The 17,359-nt window shown below is 41.6% G+C and overlaps 17 pseudogenes; all 17 read left to right on the top strand.

Moving 5' to 3' along the window:
- Positions 1 to 811: 811 nt before the first annotated feature.
- On the top strand, positions 812 to 930 carry LOC137120005 (5S ribosomal RNA; annotated as a pseudogene).
- An 858-nt stretch (positions 931 to 1,788) lies between these two features.
- Positions 1,789 to 1,907, top strand: LOC137120027 (5S ribosomal RNA; annotated as a pseudogene).
- Positions 1,908 to 2,764: 857 nt separating this feature from the next.
- Positions 2,765 to 2,883, top strand: LOC137120038 (5S ribosomal RNA; annotated as a pseudogene).
- An 868-nt stretch (positions 2,884 to 3,751) lies between these two features.
- LOC137119977 (5S ribosomal RNA) lies at positions 3,752 to 3,870 on the top strand (annotated as a pseudogene).
- Positions 3,871 to 4,726: 856 nt separating this feature from the next.
- LOC137120039 (5S ribosomal RNA) lies at positions 4,727 to 4,845 on the top strand (annotated as a pseudogene).
- An 867-nt stretch (positions 4,846 to 5,712) lies between these two features.
- LOC137120057 (5S ribosomal RNA) lies at positions 5,713 to 5,831 on the top strand (annotated as a pseudogene).
- An 857-nt stretch (positions 5,832 to 6,688) lies between these two features.
- On the top strand, positions 6,689 to 6,807 carry LOC137120058 (5S ribosomal RNA; annotated as a pseudogene).
- Positions 6,808 to 7,674: 867 nt separating this feature from the next.
- Positions 7,675 to 7,793, top strand: LOC137120059 (5S ribosomal RNA; annotated as a pseudogene).
- Positions 7,794 to 8,650: 857 nt separating this feature from the next.
- LOC137120060 (5S ribosomal RNA) lies at positions 8,651 to 8,769 on the top strand (annotated as a pseudogene).
- An 857-nt stretch (positions 8,770 to 9,626) lies between these two features.
- On the top strand, positions 9,627 to 9,745 carry LOC137120006 (5S ribosomal RNA; annotated as a pseudogene).
- An 857-nt stretch (positions 9,746 to 10,602) lies between these two features.
- On the top strand, positions 10,603 to 10,721 carry LOC137119952 (5S ribosomal RNA; annotated as a pseudogene).
- An 857-nt stretch (positions 10,722 to 11,578) lies between these two features.
- Positions 11,579 to 11,697, top strand: LOC137119958 (5S ribosomal RNA; annotated as a pseudogene).
- Positions 11,698 to 12,554: 857 nt separating this feature from the next.
- Positions 12,555 to 12,673, top strand: LOC137120062 (5S ribosomal RNA; annotated as a pseudogene).
- An 857-nt stretch (positions 12,674 to 13,530) lies between these two features.
- On the top strand, positions 13,531 to 13,649 carry LOC137120063 (5S ribosomal RNA; annotated as a pseudogene).
- An 867-nt stretch (positions 13,650 to 14,516) lies between these two features.
- Positions 14,517 to 14,635, top strand: LOC137120030 (5S ribosomal RNA; annotated as a pseudogene).
- Positions 14,636 to 15,492: 857 nt separating this feature from the next.
- Positions 15,493 to 15,611, top strand: LOC137120028 (5S ribosomal RNA; annotated as a pseudogene).
- An 857-nt stretch (positions 15,612 to 16,468) lies between these two features.
- Positions 16,469 to 16,587, top strand: LOC137120064 (5S ribosomal RNA; annotated as a pseudogene).
- Positions 16,588 to 17,359: the final 772 nt, after the last annotated feature.

Consider the following 17,359-nt stretch of genomic DNA (forward strand, 5'->3'; position numbering starts at 1 on the left):
TATTCATAGAAATTGTTCTATATTTTCATCAAATTTTGTTCTTTCATTGCTGTTTTGCTACTTTATTGGTTTGCCAACCATCGTGCTTCATTACTAGTAGACCATGTTACGGTCCTGGCCATATGTGTTGTTTTTATTTTCTTGTTCTTATAGGTGCCCTGCCTGATTGGCCGGATTGGGGGGCAGTACAGGAAGCTGATTGGTCCATCCTACACTTCCTGGAGTTTTAAAAGTATGGTTCCCAACAGCTAGCGAGGCTCTTTCTGGCATCAGCACCCTTTTTGCTGTTCTTGGTTTCCAAACCTTATTTAGCATTTTTGAATTGTTAGGTTTTGTGCCGTGGTTTTGTTTATAAATTGTATATTTTGTAAATAGTATTAAATCTGTAAGGGTGAACTGCCATTTTCTTTGGACTGTTTTCACATTAGGGAGTTAGGGTTAGCGACTGTCTCTTGGTTTGTTTATTTCTATCAGGCTAGCTAGCACTTTCTGTGGGAAATGGCTTATTTTGTTTATTATGTTGGCCTTGGTTCGCCCTGAGTTGTAGTGTCATGTTTTGTTTGACACTTTCTTTCGTTTAAAATAAATATCATTCTGTTGGAACATCTCGATCCTGGATTTTGGTTTGGGGATCGGAGAGGGAACATGCTAATTTATCTTTGTATGTTGCACCCTGACCCCCTAGACAGGGGCGTAACAGACCAGTACAGTTATAGTACTTTGTACTTTGCCACATTTATCTTCTTCTTAGCAAGTGTCATGCATTCTGCTTCTCTAGCGTTTTTAAGAGCTGTTGATGATGTCAAATGCAGCTTACGGACACACTGCTCTCTAAGCGCCCGATCTCGTCCGATCTCGGCAGCCAAATAGAGCCGGGCCTGGTTAGTACTTGGTAGGAAGACCGCCTGGGAATACCAGGTGCTGTAAGCTTTTTTGCTTGGGTTTACGGGCAGCACAAGCTGGTGTTACTGCCTATTTATTCATAGAAATTGTTCTATATTTTCATCAAATTTTGTTCTTTCATTGCTGTTTTGCTACTTTATTGGTTTGCCAACCATCGTGCTTCATTACTAGTAAACCAATGTTACGGTCCTGGCCATATGTGTTGTTTTTATTTTCTTGTTCTTATAGGTGCCCTGCCTGATTGGCCGGATTGGGGGGCAGTACAGGAAGCTGATTGGTCCATCCTACACTTCCTGGAGTTTTAAAAGTACGGTTCCCAACAGCTAGCGAGGCTCTTTCTGGCATCAGCACCTGTTTGCTGTTCTTGGTTTCCAAACCTTATTTAGCATTTTTGAATTGTTTGGTTTTGTGCCGTGGTTTTGTTTATAAATTGTATATTTTGTAAATAGTATTAAATCTGTAGGGGTGAACTACCATTTTCTTTGGACTGTTTTCACATTTGGGAGTTAGGGTTAGCGACTGTCTTTTGGTTTGTTTATTTCTATCAGGCTAGCTAACACTTTCTGTGGGAAATGGCTTATTTTGTTTATTATGTTGGCCTTGGTTCGCCCTGAGTTGTAGTGTCATGTTTTGTTTGACACTTTCTTTCGTTTAAAATAAATATCATTCTGTTGGAACATCTCGATCCTGGATTTTGGTTTGGGGATCGGAGAGGGAACATGCTAATTTATCTTTGTATGTTGCACCCTGACCCCCTAGACAGGGGCGTAACAGACCAGTACAGTTATAGTACTTTGTACTTTGCCACATTTATCTTCTTCTTAGCAAGTGTCATGCATTCTGCTTCTCCAGCGTTTTTAAGAGCTGTTGATGATGTCAAATGCAGCTTACGGCCACACTGCTCTCTAAGCGCCCGATCCCGTCCGATCTCGGCAGCCAAATAGGGCCGGGCCTTGTTAGTACTTGGTAGGAAGACCGCCTGGGAGTACCACGTGCTGTAAGCTTCTTTGCTTGGGTTTACGGGCAGCACAAGCTGGTGTTACTGCCTATTTATTCATAGAAATTGTTCTATATTTTCATCAAATTTTGTTCTTTCATTGCTGTTTTGCTACTTTATTGGTTTGCCAACCATCGTGCTTCATTACTAGTAGACCATGTTACAGTCCTGGCCATATGTGTTGTTTTTATTTTCTTGTTCTTATAGGTGCCCTGCCTGATTGGCCGGATTGGGGGGCAGTACAGGAAGCTGATTGGTCCATCCTACACTTCCTGGAGTTTTAAAAGTACGGTTCCCAACAGCTAGCGAGGCTCTTTCTGGCATCAGCACCTGTTTGCTGTTCTTGGTTTCCAAACCTTATTTAGCATTTTTGAATTGTTAGGTTTTGTGCCGTGGTTTTGTTTATAAATTGTATATTTTGTAAATAGTATTAAATCTGTAGGGGTGAACTGCCATTTTCTTTGGACTGTTTTCACGTTAGGGAGTTAGGGTTAGCGACTGTCTTTTGGTTTGTTTATTTCTATCAGGCTAGCTAACACTTTCTGTGGGAAATGGCTTATTTTGTTTATTATGTTGGCCTTGGTTCGCCCTGAGTTGTAGTGTCATGTTTTGTTTGACACTTTCTTTCGTTTAAAATAAATATCATTCTGTTGGAACATCTCGATCCTGGATTTTGGTTTGGGGATCGGAGAGGGAACATGCTAATTTATCTTTGTATGTTGCACCCTGACCCCCTAGACAGGGGCGTAACAGACCAGTACAGTTATAGTACTTTGTACTTTGCCACATTTATCTTCTTCTTAGCAAGTGTCATGCATTCTGCTTCTCCAGCGTTTTTAAGAGCTGTTGATGATGTCAAATGCAGCTTACGGCCACACTGCTCTCTAAGCGCCCGATCCCGTCCGATCTCAGCAGCCAAATAGGGCCGGGCCTTGTTAGTACTTGGTAGGAAGACCGCCTGGGAATACCACGTGCTGTAAGCTTCTTTGCTTGGGTTTACGGGCAGCACAAGCTGGTGTTACTGCCTATTTATTCATAGAAATTGTTCTATATTTTCATCAAATTTTGTTCTTTCATTGCTGTTTTGCTACTTTATTGGTTTGCCAACCATCGTGCTTCATTACTAGTAGACCATGTTACAGTCCTGGCCATATGTGTTGTTTTAATTTTCTTGTTCTTATAGGTGCCCTGCCTGATTGGCCGGATTGGGGGGCAGTACAGGAAGCTGATTGGTCCATCCTACACTTCCTGGAGTTTTAAAAGTATGGTTCCCAACAGCTAGCGAGGCTCTTTCTGGCATCAGCACCTGTTTGCTGTTCTTGGTTTCCAAACCTTATTTAGCATTTTTGAATTGTTAGGTTTTGTGCCGTGGTTTTGTTTATAAATTGTATATTTTGTAAATAGTATTAAATCTGTAGGGGTGGACTGCCATTTTCTTTTGATTGTTTTTTCTTGTTTTCACATTAGGGAGTTAGGGTTAGCGACTATCTTTTGGTTTGTTTATTTCTATCAGGCTAGCTAGCACTTTCTGTGGGAAATGGCTTATTTTGTTTATTATGTTGGCCTTGGTTCGCCCTGAGTTGTAGTGTCATGTTTTGTTTGACACTTTCTTTCGTTTAAAATAAATATCATTCTGTTGGAACATCTCAATCCTGGATTTTGGTTTGAGGATCGGAAAAGGAAACATGCAAATTTATCTTTGTATGTTTCACCCTGACCCCCTAGACTGGGGCGTAACAGACCAGTACAGTTATAGTACTTTGTACTTTGCCACATTTATCTTCTTCTTAGCAAGTGTCATGCATTCTGCTTCTCTAGCGTTTTTAAGAGCTGTTGATGATGTCAAATGCAGCTTACGGCCACACCGCTCTCTAAGCGCCCGATCTCGTCCGATCTTGGCAGCCAAATAGAGCCGGGCCTGGTTAGTACTTGGTAGGAAGACCGCCTGGGAATACCAGGTGCTGTAAGCTTTTTTGCTTGGGTTTACGGGCAGCACAAGCTGGTGTTACTGCCTATTTATTCATAGAAATTGTTCTATATTTTCATCAAATTTTGTTCTTTCATTGCTGTTTTGCTACTTTATTGGTTTGCCAACCATCGTGCTTCATTACTAGTAGACCATGTTACGGTCCTGGCCATATGTGTTGTTTTTATTTTCTTATTCTTATAGGTGCCCTGCCTGATTGGCCGGATTGAGGGGCAGTACAAGAAGCTTATTGGTCCATCCTACACTTCCTGGAGTTTTAAAAGTACGGTTCCCAACAGCTAGCGAGGCTCTTTCTGGCATCAGCACTTGTTTGCTGTTCTTGGTTTCCAAACCTTATTTAGCATTTTTGAATTGTTAGGTTTTGTGCCGTGGTTTTGTTATACATTGTATATTTTGTAAATAGTATTAAATCTGTAGGGGTGAACTGCCATTTTCTTTGGACCGTTTTCACATTAGGGAGTTAGGGTTAGCGACTGTCTTTTGGTTTGTTTATTTCTATCAGGCTAGCTAGCACGTTCTGTGGGAAATGGCTTATTTTGTTTATTATGTTGGCCTTGGTTCGCCCTGAGTTGTAGTGTCATGTTTTGTTTGACACTTTCTTTCGTTTAAAATAAATATCATTCTGTTGGAACATCTCAATCCTGGATTTTGGTTTGAGGATCGGAGATGGAACATGCAAATTTATCTTTGTATGTTTCACCCTGACCCCCTAGACAGGGGCGTAACAGACCAGTACAGTTATAGTACTTTGTACTTTGCCACATTTATCTTCTTCTTAGCAAGTGTCATGCATTCTGCTTCTCCAGCGTTTTTAAGAGCTGTTGATGATGTCAAATGCAGCTTACGGCCACACTGCTCTCTAAGCGCCCGATCCCGTCCGATCTCAGCAGCCAAATAGGGCCGGGCCTTGTTAGTACTTGGTAGGAAGACCGCCTGGGAATACCACGTGCTGTAAGCTTCTTTGCTTGGGTTTACGGGCAGCACAAGCTGGTGTTACTGCCTATTTATTCATAGAAATTGTTCTATATTTTCATCAAATTTTGTTCTTTCATTGCTGTTTTGCTACTTTATTGGTTTGCCAACCATCGTGCTTCATTACTAGTAGACCATGTTACAGTCCTGGCCATATGTGTTGTTTTTATTTTCTTGTTCTTATAGGTGCCCTGCCTGATTGGCCGGATTGGGGGGCAGTACAGGAAGCTGATTGGTCCATCCTACACTTCCTGGAGTTTTAAAAGTATGGTTCCCAACAGCTAGCGAGGCTCTTTCTGGCATCAGCACCTGTTTGCTGTTCTTGGTTTCCAAACCTTATTTAGCATTTTTGAATTGTTAGGTTTTGTGCCGTGGTTTTGTTTATAAATTGTATATTTTGTAAATAGTATTAAATCTGTAGGGGTGGACTGCCATTTTCTTTTGATTGTTTTTTCTTGTTTTCACATTAGGGAGTTAGGGTTAGCGACTATCTTTTGGTTTGTTTATTTCTATCAGGCTAGCTAGCACTTTCTGTGGGAAATGGCTTATTTTGTTTATTATGTTGGCCTTGGTTCGCCCTGAGTTGTAGTGTCATGTTTTGTTTGACACTTTCTTTCATTTAAAATAAATATCATTCTGTTGGAACATCTCGATCCTGGATTTTGGTTTGGGGATCGGAGAGGGAACATGCTAATTTATCTTTGTATGTTTCACCCTGACCCCCTAGACAGGGGCGTAACAGACCAGTACAGTTATAGTACTTTGTACTTTGCCACATTTATCTTCTTCTTAGCAAGTGTCATGCATTCTGCTTCTCTAGCGTTTTTAAGAGCTGTTGATGATGTCAAATGCAGCTTACGGCCACACCGCTCTCTAAGCGCCCGATCTCGTCCGATCTCGGCAGCCAAATAGAGCCGGGCCTGGTTAGTACTTGGTAGGAAGACCGCCTGGGAATACCAGGTGCTGTAAGCTTTTTTGCTTGGGTTTACGGGCAGCACAAGCTTGTGTTACTGCCTATTTATTCATAGAAATTGTTCTATATTTTCATCAAATTTTGTTCTTTCATTGCTGTTTTGCTACTTTATTGGTTTGCCAACCATCGTGCTTCATTACTAGTAGACCATGTTACGGTCCTGGCCATATGTGTTGTTTTTATTTTCTTGTTCTTATAGGTGCCCTGCCTGATTGGCCGGATTGGGGGGCAGTACAGGAAGCTGATTGGTCCATCCTACACTTGCTGGAGTTTTAAAAGTACGGTTCCCAACAGCTAGCGAGGCTCTTTCTGGCATCAGCACCTGTTTGCTGTTCTTGCTTTCCAAACCTTATTTAGCATTTTTGAATTGTTAGGTTTTGTGCCGTGGTTTTGTTTATAAATTGTATATTTTGTAAATAGTATTAAATCTGTAGGGGTGAACTGCCATTTTCTTTGGACTGTTTTCACATTAGGGAGTTAGGGTTAGAGACTGTCTTTTGGTTTGTTTATTTCTATCAGGCTAGCTAGCACTTTCTGTGGGAAATGGCTTATTTTGTTTATTATGTTGGCCTTGGTTCGCCCTGAGTTGTAGTGTCATGTTTTGTTTGACACTTTCTTTCGTTTAAAATAAATATCATTCTGTTGGAACATCTCGATCCTGGATTTTGGTTTGGGGATCGGAGAGGGAACATGCTAATTTATCTTTGTATGTTTCACCCTGACCCCCTAGACAGGGGCGTAACAGACCAGTACAGTTATAGTACTTTGTACTTTGCCACATTTATCTTCTTCTTAGCAAGTGTCATGCATTCTGCTTCTCTAGCGTTTTTAAGAGCTGTTGATGATGTCAAATGCAGCTTACGGCCACACCGCTCTCTAAGCGCCCGATCTCGTCCGATCTCGGCAGCCAAATAGAGCCGGGCCTGGTTAGTACTTGGTAGGAAGACCGCCTGGGAATACCAGGTGCTGTAAGCTTTTTTGCTTGGGTTTACGGGCAGCACAAGCTTGTGTTACTGCCTATTTATTCATAGAAATTGTTCTATATTTTCATCAAATTTTGTTCTTTCATTGCTGTTTTGCTACTTTATTGGTTTGCCAACCATCGTGCTTCATTACTAGTAGACCATGTTACGGTCCTGGCCATATGTGTTGTTTTTATTTTCTTGTTCTTATAGGTGCCCTGCCTGATTGGCCGGATTGGGGGGCAGTACAGGAAGCTGATTGGTCCATCCTACACTTGCTGGAGTTTTAAAAGTACGGTTCCCAACAGCTAGCGAGGCTCTTTCTGGCATCAGCACCTGTTTGCTGTTCTTGTTTTCCAAACCTTATTTAGCATTTTTGAATTGTTAGGTTTTGTGCCGTGGTTTTGTTTATAAATTGTATATTTTGTAAATAGTATTAAATCTGTAGGGGTGGACTGCCATTTTCTTTTGATTGTTTTCTCTTGTTTTCACATTAGGGAGTTAGGGTTAGAGACTGTCTTTTGGTTTGTTTATTTCTATCAGGCTAGCTAGCACTTTCTGTGGGAAATGGCTTATTTTGTTTATTATGTTGGCCTTGGTTCGCCCTGAGTTGTAGTGTCATGTTTTGTTTGACACTTTCTTTCGTTTAAAATAAATATCATTCTGTTGGAACATCTCGATCCTGGATTTTGGTTTGGGGATCGGAGAGGGAACATGCTAATTTATCTTTGTATGTTGCACCCTGACCCCCTAGACAGGGGCGTAACAGACCAGTACAGTTATAGTACTTTGTACTTTGCCACATTTATCTTCTTCTTAGCAAGTGTCATGCATTCTGCTTCTCTAGCGTTTTTAAGAGCTGTTGATGATGTCAAATGCAGCTTACGGCCACACCGCTCTCTAAGCGCCCGATCTCGTCCGATCTCGGCAGCCAAATAGAGCCGGGCCTGGTTAGTACTTGGTAGGAAGACCGCCTGGGAATACCAGGTGCTGTAAGCTTTTTTGCTTGGGTTTACGGGCAGCACAAGCTTGTGTTACTGCCTATTTATTCATAGAAATTGTTCTATATTTTCATCAAATTTTGTTCTTTCATTGCTGTTTTGCTACTTTATTGGTTTGCCAACCATCGTGCTTCATTACTAGTAGACCATGTTACGGTCCTGGCCATATGTGTTGTTTTTATTTTCTTGTTCTTATAGGTGCCCTGCCTGATTGGCCGGATTGGGGGGCAGTACAGGAAGCTGATTGGTCCATCCTACACTTGCTGGAGTTTTAAAAGTACGGTTCCCAACAGCTAGCGAGGCTCTTTCTGGCATCAGCACCTGTTTGCTGTTCTTGCTTTCCAAACCTTATTTAGCATTTTTGAATTGTTAGGTTTTGTGCCGTGGTTTTGTTTATAAATTGTATATTTTGTATATAGTATTAAATCTTTAGGGGTGAACTGCCATTTTCTTTGGACTGTTTTCACATTAGGGAGTTAGGGTTAGAGACTGTCTTTTGGTTTGTTTATTTCTATCAGGCTAGCTAGCACTTTCTGTGGGAAATGGCTTATTTTGTTTATTATGTTGGCCTTGGTTCGCCCTGAGTTGTAGTGTCATGTTTTGTTTGACACTTTCTTTCATTTAAAATAAATATCATTCTGTTGGAACATCTCGATCCTGGATTTTGGTTTGGGGATCGGAGAGGGAACATGCTAATTTATCTTTGTATGTTTCACCCTGACCCCCTAGACAGGGGCGTAACAGACCAGTACAGTTATAGTACTTTGTACTTTGCCACATTTATCTTCTTCTTAGCAAGTGTCATGCATTCTGCTTCTCTAGCGTTTTTAAGAGCTGTTGATGATGTCAAATGCAGCTTACGGCCACACCGCTCTCTAAGCGCCCGATCTCGTCCGATCTCGGCAGCCAAATAGAGCCGGGCCTGGTTAGTACTTGGTAGGAAGACCGCCTGGGAATACCAGGTGCTGTAAGCTTTTTTGCTTGGGTTTACGGGCAGCACAAGCTTGTGTTACTGCCTATTTATTCATAGAAATTGTTCTATATTTTCATCAAATTTTGTTCTTTCATTGCTGTTTTGCTACTTTATTGGTTTGCCAACCATCGTGCTTCATTACTAGTAGACCATGTTACGGTCCTGGCCATATGTGTTGTTTTTATTTTCTTGTTCTTATAGGTGCCCTGCCTGATTGGCCGGATTGGGGGGCAGTACAGGAAGCTGATTGGTCCATCCTACACTTGCTGGAGTTTTAAAAGTACGGTTCCCAACAGCTAGCGAGGCTCTTTCTGGCATCAGCACCTGTTTGCTGTTCTTGCTTTCCAAACCTTATTTAGCATTTTTGAATTGTTAGGTTTTGTGCCGTGGTTTTGTTTATAAATTGTATATTTTGTAAATAGTATTAAATCTGTAGGGGTGAACTGCCATTTTCTTTGGACTGTTTTCACATTAGGGAGTTAGGGTTAGAGACTGTCTTTTGGTTTGTTTATTTCTATCAGGCTAGCTAGCACTTTCTGTGGGAAATGGCTTATTTTGTTTATTATGTTGGCCTTGGTTCGCCCTGAGTTGTAGTGTCATGTTTTGTTTGACACTTTCTTTCATTTAAAATAAATATCATTCTGTTGGAACATCTCGATCCTGGATTTTGGTTTGGGGATCGGAGAGGGAACATGCTAATTTATCTTTGTATGTTGCACCCTGACCCCCTAGACAGGGGCGTAACAGACCAGTACAGTTATAGTACTTTGTACTTTGCCACATTTATCTTCTTCTTAGCAAGTGTCATGCATTCTGCTTCTCCAGCGTTTTTAAGAGCTGTTGATGATGTCAAATGCAGCTTACGGCCACACCGCTCTCTAAGCGCCCGATCCCGTCCGATCTCGGCAGCCAAATAGGGCCGGGCCTTGTTAGTACTTGGTAGGAAGACCGCCTGGGAATACCACGTGCTGTAAGCTTCTTTGCTTGGGTTTACGGGCAGCACAAGCTGGTGTTACTGCCTATTTATTCATAGAAATTGTTCTATATTTTCACCAAATTTTGTTCTTTCATTGCTGTTTTGCTACTTTATTGGTTTGCCAACCATCGTGCTTCATTACTAGTAGACCATGTTACGGTCCTGGCCATATGTGTTGTTTTTATTTTCTTGTTCTTATAGGTGCCCTGCCTGATTGGCCGGATTGGGGGGCAGTACAGGAAGCTGATTGGTCCATCCTACACTTCCTGGAGTTTTAAAAGTACGGTTCCCAACAGCTAGCGAGGCTCTTTCTGGCATCAGCACCTGTTTGCTGTTCTTGGTTTCCAAACCTTATTTAGCATTTTTGAATTGTTAGGTTTTGTGCCGTGGTTTTGTTTATAAATTGTATATTTTGTAAATAGTATTAAATCTGTAGGGGTGAACTGCCATTTTCTTTGGACTGTTTTCACATTAGGGAGTTAGGGTTAGAGACTGTCTTTTGGTTTGTTTATTTCTATCAGGCTAGCTAGCACTTTCTGTGGGAAATGGCTTATTTTGTTTATTATGTTGGCCTTGGTTCGCCCTGAGTTGTAGTGTCATGTTTTGTTTGACACTTTCTTTCGTTTAAAATAAATATCATTCTGTTGGAACATCTCGATCCTGGATTTTGGTTTGGGGATCGGAGAGGGAACATGCTAATTTATCTTTGTATGTTTCACCCTGACCCCCTAAACAGGGGCGTAACAGACCAGTACAGTTATAGTACTTTGTACTTTGCCACATTTATCTTCTTCTTAGCAAGTGTCATGCATTCTGCTTCTCTAGCGTTTTTAAGAGCTGTTGATGATGTCAAATGCAGCTTACAGCCACACCGCTCTCTAAGCGCCCGATCTCGTCCGATCTCGGCAGCCAAATAGAGCCGGGCCTGGTTAGTACTTGGTAGGAAGACCGCCTGGGAATACCAGGTGCTGTAAGCTTTTTTGCTTGGGTTTACGGGCAGCACAAGCTTGTGTTACTGCCTATTTATTCATAGAAATTGTTCTATATTTTCATCAAATTTTGTTCTTTCATTGCTGTTTTGCTACTTTATTGGTTTGCCAACCATCGTGCTTCATTACTAGTAGACCATGTTACGGTCCTGGCCATATGTGTTGTTTTTATTTTCTTGTTCTTATAGGTGCCCTGCCTGATTGGCCGGATTGGGGGGCAGTACAGGAAGCTGATTGGTCCATCCTACACTTGCTGGAGTTTTAAAAGTACGGTTCCCAACAGCTAGCGAGGCTCTTTCTGGCATCAGCACCTGTTTGCTGTTCTTGCTTTCCAAACCTTATTTAGCATTTTTGAATTGTTAGGTTTTGTGCCGTGGTTTTGTTTATAAATTGTATATTTTGTAAATAGTATTAAATCTGTAGGGGTGAACTGCCATTTTCTTTGGACTGTTTTCACATTAGGGAGTTAGGGTTAGAGACTGTCTTTTGGTTTGTTTATTTCTATCAGGCTAGCTAGCACTTTCTGTGGGAAATGGCTTATTTTGTTTATTATGTTGGCCTTGGTTCGCCCTGAGTTGTAGTGTCATGTTTTGTTTGACACTTTCTTTCGTTTAAAATAAATATCATTCTGTTGGAACATCTCGATCCTGGATTTTGGTTTGGGGATCGGAGAGGGAACATGCTAATTTATCTTTGTATGTTTCACCCTGACCCCCTAGACAGGGGCGTAACAGACCAGTACAGTTATAGTACTTTGTACTTTGCCACATTTATCTTCTTCTTAGCAAGTGTCATGCATTCTGCTTCTCTAGCGTTTTTAAGAGCTGTTGATGATGTCAAATGCAGCTTACGGCCACACCGCTCTCTAAGCGCCCGATCTCGTCCGATCTCGGCAGCCAAATAGGGCCGGGCCTGGTTAGTACTTGGTAGGAAGACCGCCTGGGAATACCAGGTGCTGTAAGCTTTTTTGCTTGGGTTTACGGGCAGCACAAGCTTGTGTTACTGCCTATTTATTCATAGAAATTGTTCTATATTTTCATCAAATTTTGTTCTTTCATTGCTGTTTTGCTACTTTATTGGTTTGCCAACCATCGTGCTTCATTACTAGTAGACCATGTTACGGTCCTGGCCATATGTGTTGTTTTTATTTTCTTGTTCTTATAGGTGCCCTGCCTGATTGGCCGGATTGGGGGGCAGTACAGGAAGCTGATTGGTCCATCCTACACTTCCTGTAGTTTTAAAAGTACGGTTCCCAACACCTAGCGAGGCTCTTTCTGGCATCAGCACCTGTTTGCTGTTCTTGGTTTCCAAACCTTATTTAGCATTTTTGAATTGTTAGGTTTTGTGCCGTGGTTTTGTTTATAAATTGTATATTTTGTATATAGTATTAAATCTTTAGGGGTGAACTGCCATTTTCTTTGGACTGTTTTCACATTAGGGAGTTAGGGTTAGAGACTGTCTTTTGGTTTGTTTATTTCTATCAGGCTAGCTAGCACTTTCTGTGGGAAATGGCTTATTTTGTTTATTATGTTGGCCTTGGTTCGCCCTGAGTTGTAGTGTCATGTTTTGTTTGACACTTTCTTTCATTTAAAATAAATATCATTCTGTTGGAACATCTCGATCCTGGATTTTGGTTTGGGGATCGGAGAGGGAACATGCTAATTTATCTTTGTATGTTTCACCCTGACCCCCTAGACAGGGGCGTAACAGACCAGTACAGTTATAGTACTTTGTACTTTGCCACATTTATCTTCTTCTTAGCAAGTGTCATGCATTCTGCTTCTCTAGCGTTTTTAAGAGCTGTTGATGATGTCAAATGCAGCTTACGGCCACACCGCTCTCTAAGCGCCCGATCTCGTCCGATCTCGGCAGCCAAATAGAGCCGGGCCTGGTTAGTACTTGGTAGGAAGACCGCCTGGGAATACCAGGTGCTGTAAGCTTTTTTGCTTGGGTTTACGGGCAGCACAAGCTTGTGTTACTGCCTATTTATTCATAGAAATTGTTCTATATTTTCATCAAATTTTGTTCTTTCATTGCTGTTTTGCTACTTTATTGGTTTGCCAACCATCGTGCTTCATTACTAGTAGACCATGTTACGGTCCTGGCCATATGTGTTGTTTTTATTTTCTTGTTCTTATAGGTGCCCTGCCTGATTGGCCGGATTGGGGGGCAGTACAGGAAGCTGATTGGTCCATCCTACACTTGCTGGAGTTTTAAAAGTACGGTTCCCAACAGCTAGCGAGGCTCTTTCTGGCATCAGCACCTGTTTGCTGTTCTTGCTTTCCAAACCTTATTTAGCATTTTTGAATTGTTAGGTTTTGTGCCGTGGTTTTGTTTATAAATTGTATATTTTGTAAATAGTATTAAATCTGTAGGGGTGAACTGCCATTTTCTTTGGACTGTTTTCACATTAGGGAGTTAGGGTTAGAGACTGTCTTTTGGTTTGTTTATTTCTATCAGGCTAGCTAGCACTTTCTGTGGGAAATGGCTTATTTTGTTTATTATGTTGGCCTTGGTTCGCCCTGAGTTGTAGTGTCATGTTTTGTTTGACACTTTCTTTCGTTTAAAATAAATATCATTCTGTTGGAACATCTCGATCCTGGATTTTGGTTTGGGGATCGGAGAGGGAACATGCTAATTTATCTTTGTATGTTTCACCCTGACCCCCTAGACAGGGGCGTAACAGACCAGTACAGTTATAGTACTTTGTACTTTGCCACATTTATCTTCTTCTTAGCAAGTGTCATGCATTCTGCTTCTCTAGCGTTTTTAAGAGCTGTTGATGATGTCAAATGCAGCTTACGGCCACACCGCTCTCTAAGCGCCCGATCTCGTCCGATCTCGGCAGCCAAATAGAGCCGGGCCTGGTTAGTACTTGGTAGGAAGACCGCCTGGGAATACCAGGTGCTGTAAGCTTTTTTGCTTGGGTTTACGGGCAGCACAAGCTTGTGTTACTGCCTATTTATTCATAGAAATTGTTCTATATTTTCATCAAATTTTGTTCTTTCATTGCTGTTTTGCTACTTTATTGGTTTGCCAACCATCGTGCTTCATTACTAGTAGACCATGTTACGGTCCTGGCCATATGTGTTGTTTTTATTTTCTTGTTCTTATAGGTGCCCTGCCTGATTGGCCGGATTGGGGGGCAGTACAGGAAGCTGATTGGTCCATCCTACACTTGCTGGAGTTTTAAAAGTACGGTTCCCAACAGCTAGCGAGGCTCTTTCTGGCATCAGCACCTGTTTGCTGTTCTTGTTTTCCAAACCTTATTTAGCATTTTTGAATTGTTAGGTTTTGTGCCGTGGTTTTGTTTATAAATTGTATATTTTGTAAATAGTATTAAATCTGTAGGGGTGGACTGCCATTTTCTTTTGATTGTTTTCTCTTGTTTTCACATTAGGGAGTTAGGGTTAGCGACTGTCTTTTGGTTTGTTTATTTATATCAGGCTGACTAGCACTTTCTGTGGGAAATGGCTTGTTTTGTTTATTATGTTGGCCTTGGTTCGCCCTGAGTTGTAGTGTCATGTTTTGTTTGACACTTTCTTTCGTTTAAAATAAACATCATTCTGTTGGAACATCTCGATCCTGGATTTTGGTTTGGGGATCGGAGAGGGAACATGCTAATTTATCTTTGTATGTTGCACCCTGACCCCCTAGACAGGGGCGTAACAGACCAGTACAGTTATAGTACTTTGTACTTTGCCACATTTATCTTCTTCTTAGCAAGTGTCATGCATTCTGCTTCTCCAGCGTTTTTAAGAGCTGTTGATGATGTCAAACGCAGCTTACGGCCACACCGCTCTCTAAGCGCCCGATCCCGTCCGATCCCGGCAGCCAAATAGGGCCGGGCCTTGTTAGTACTTGGTAGGAAGACCGCCTGGGAATACCACGTGCTGTAAGCTTCTTTGCTTGGGTTTATGGGCAGCACAAGCTGGTGTTACTGCCTATTTATTCATAGAAATTGTTCTATATTTTCACCAAATTTTGTTCTTTCATTGCTGTTTTGCTACTTTATTGGTTTGCCAACCATCGTGCTTCATTACTAGTAGACCATGTTACGGTCCTGGCCATATGTGTTGTTTTTATTTTCTTGTTCTTATAGGTGCCCTGCCTGATTGGCCGGATTGGGGGGCAGTACAGGAAGCTGATTGGTCCATCCTACACTTCCTGGAGTTTTAAAAGTACGGTTCCCAACAGCTAGCGAGGCTCTTTCTGGCATCAGCACCTGTTTGCTGTTCTTGGTTTCCAAACCTTATTTAGCATTTTTGAATTGTTAGGTTTTGTGCCGTGGTTTTGTTTATAAATTGTATATTTTGTAAATAGTATTAAATCTGTAGGGGTGAACTGCCATTTTCTTTGGACTGTTTTCACATTAGGGAGTTAGGGTTAGAGACTGTCTTTTGGTTTGTTTATTTCTATCAGGCTAGCTAGCACTTTCTGTGGGAAATGGCTTATTTTGTTTATTATGTTGGCCTTGGTTCGCCCTGAGTTGTAGTGTCATGTTTTGTTTGACACTTTCTTTCATTTAAAATAAATATCATTCTGTTGGAACATCTCGATCCTGGATTTTGGTTTGGGGATCGGAGAGGGAACATGCTAATTTATCTTTGTATGTTGCACCCTGACCCCCTAGACAGGGGCGTAACAGACCAGTACAGTTATAGTACTTTGTACTTTGCCACATTTATCTTCTTCTTAGCAAGTGTCATGCATTCTGCTTCTCCAGCGTTTTTAAGAGCTGTTGATGATGTCAAATGCAGCTTACGGCCACACCGCTGTCTAAGCGCCCGATCCCGTCCGATCTCGGCAGCCAAATAGGGCCGGGCCTTGTTAGTACTTGGTAGGAAGACCGCCTGGGAATACCACGTGCTGTAAGCTTCTTTGCTTGGGTTTACGGGGAGCACAAGCTGGTGTTACTGCCTATTTATTCATAGAAATTGTTCTATATTTTCACCAAATTTTGTTCTTTCATTGCTGTTTTGCTACTTTATTGGTTTGCCAACCATCGTGCTTCATTACTAGTAGACCATGTTACGGTCCTGGCCATATGTGTTGTTTTTATTTTCTTGTTGTTATAGGTGCCCTGCCTGATTGGCCGGATTGGGGGGCAGTACAGGAAGCTGATTGGTCCATCCTACACTTCCTGGAGTTTTAAAAGTACGGTTCCCAACAGCTAGCGAGGCTCTTTCTGGCATCAGCACCTGTTTGCTGTTCTTGGTTTCCAAACCTTATTTAGCATTTTTGAATTGTTAGGTTTTGTGCCGTGGTTTTGTTTATAAATTGTATATTTTGTAAATAGTATTAAATCTGTAGAGGTGAACTGCCATTTTCTTTGGACTGTTTTCACATTAGGGAGTTAGGGTTAGAGACTGTCTTTTGGTTTGTTTATTTCTATCAGGCTAGCTAGCACTTTCTGTGGGAAATGGCTTATTTTGTTTATTATGTTGGCCTTGGTTCGCCCTGAGTTGTAGTGTCATGTTTTGTTTGACACTTTCTTTCGTTTAAAATAAATATCATTCTGTTGGAACATCTCGATCCTGGATTATGGTTTGGAGACCGGAGAGGGAACATCCTAATTTATCTTTGTATGTTGCACCCTGACCCCCTAGACAGGGGCGTAACAGACCAGTACAGTTATAGTACTTTGTACTTTGCCACATTTATCTTCTTCTTAGCAAGTGTCATGCATTCTGCTTCTCCAGCGTTTTTAAGAGCTGTTGATGATGTCAAATGCAGCTTACGGCCACACCGCTCTCTAAGCGCCCGATCTCGTCCGATCTCGGCAGCCAAATAGAGCCGGGCCTGGTTAGTACTTGGTAGGAAGACCGCCTGGGAATACCAGGTGCTGTAAGCTTTTTTGCTTGGGTTTACGGGCAGCACAAGCTGGTGTTACTGCCTATTTATTCATAGAAATTGTTCTATATTTTCATCAAATTTTGTTCTTTCATTGCTGTTTTGCTACTTTATTGGTTTGTCAACCATCGTGCTTCATTACTAGTAGACCATGTTACGGTCCTGTCCATATGTGTTGTTTTTATTTTCTTGTTCTTATAGGTGCCCTGCCTGATTGGCCGGATTGGGGGGCAGTACAGGAAGCTGATTGGTCCATCCTACACTTCCTGGAGTTTTAAAAGTACGGTTCCCAACAGCTAGCGAGGCTCTTTCTGGCATCAGCACCTGTTTGCTGTTCTTGGTTTCCAAACCTTATTTAGCATTTTTGAATTGTTAGGTTTTGTGCCGTGGTTTTGTTTATAAATTGTATATTTTGTAAATAGTATTAAATCTGTAGGGGTGAGCTGCCATTTTCTTTGGACTGTTTTCACATTAGGGAGTTAGGGTTAGCGACTGTCTTTTGGTTTGTTTATTTCTATCAGGCTAGCTAGCACTTTCTGTGGGAAATGGCTTATTTTGTTTATTATGTTGGCCTTGGTTCGCCCTGAGTTATAGTGTCATGTTTTGTTTGACACTTTCTTTCGTTTAAAATAAATATCATTCTGTTGGAACATCTCGATCCTGGATTTTGGTTTGGGGATCGGAGAGGGAACATGCTAATTTATCTTTGTATGTTGCACCCTGACCCCCTAGACAGGGGCGTAACAGACCAGTACAGTTATAGTACTTTGTAC

The sequence above is a fragment of the Channa argus genome, unplaced genomic scaffold (genome assembly GCF_033026475.1).
Source record: "Channa argus isolate prfri unplaced genomic scaffold, Channa argus male v1.0 Contig065, whole genome shotgun sequence".
Lineage (NCBI taxonomy): Eukaryota > Metazoa > Chordata > Actinopteri > Anabantiformes > Channidae > Channa > Channa argus.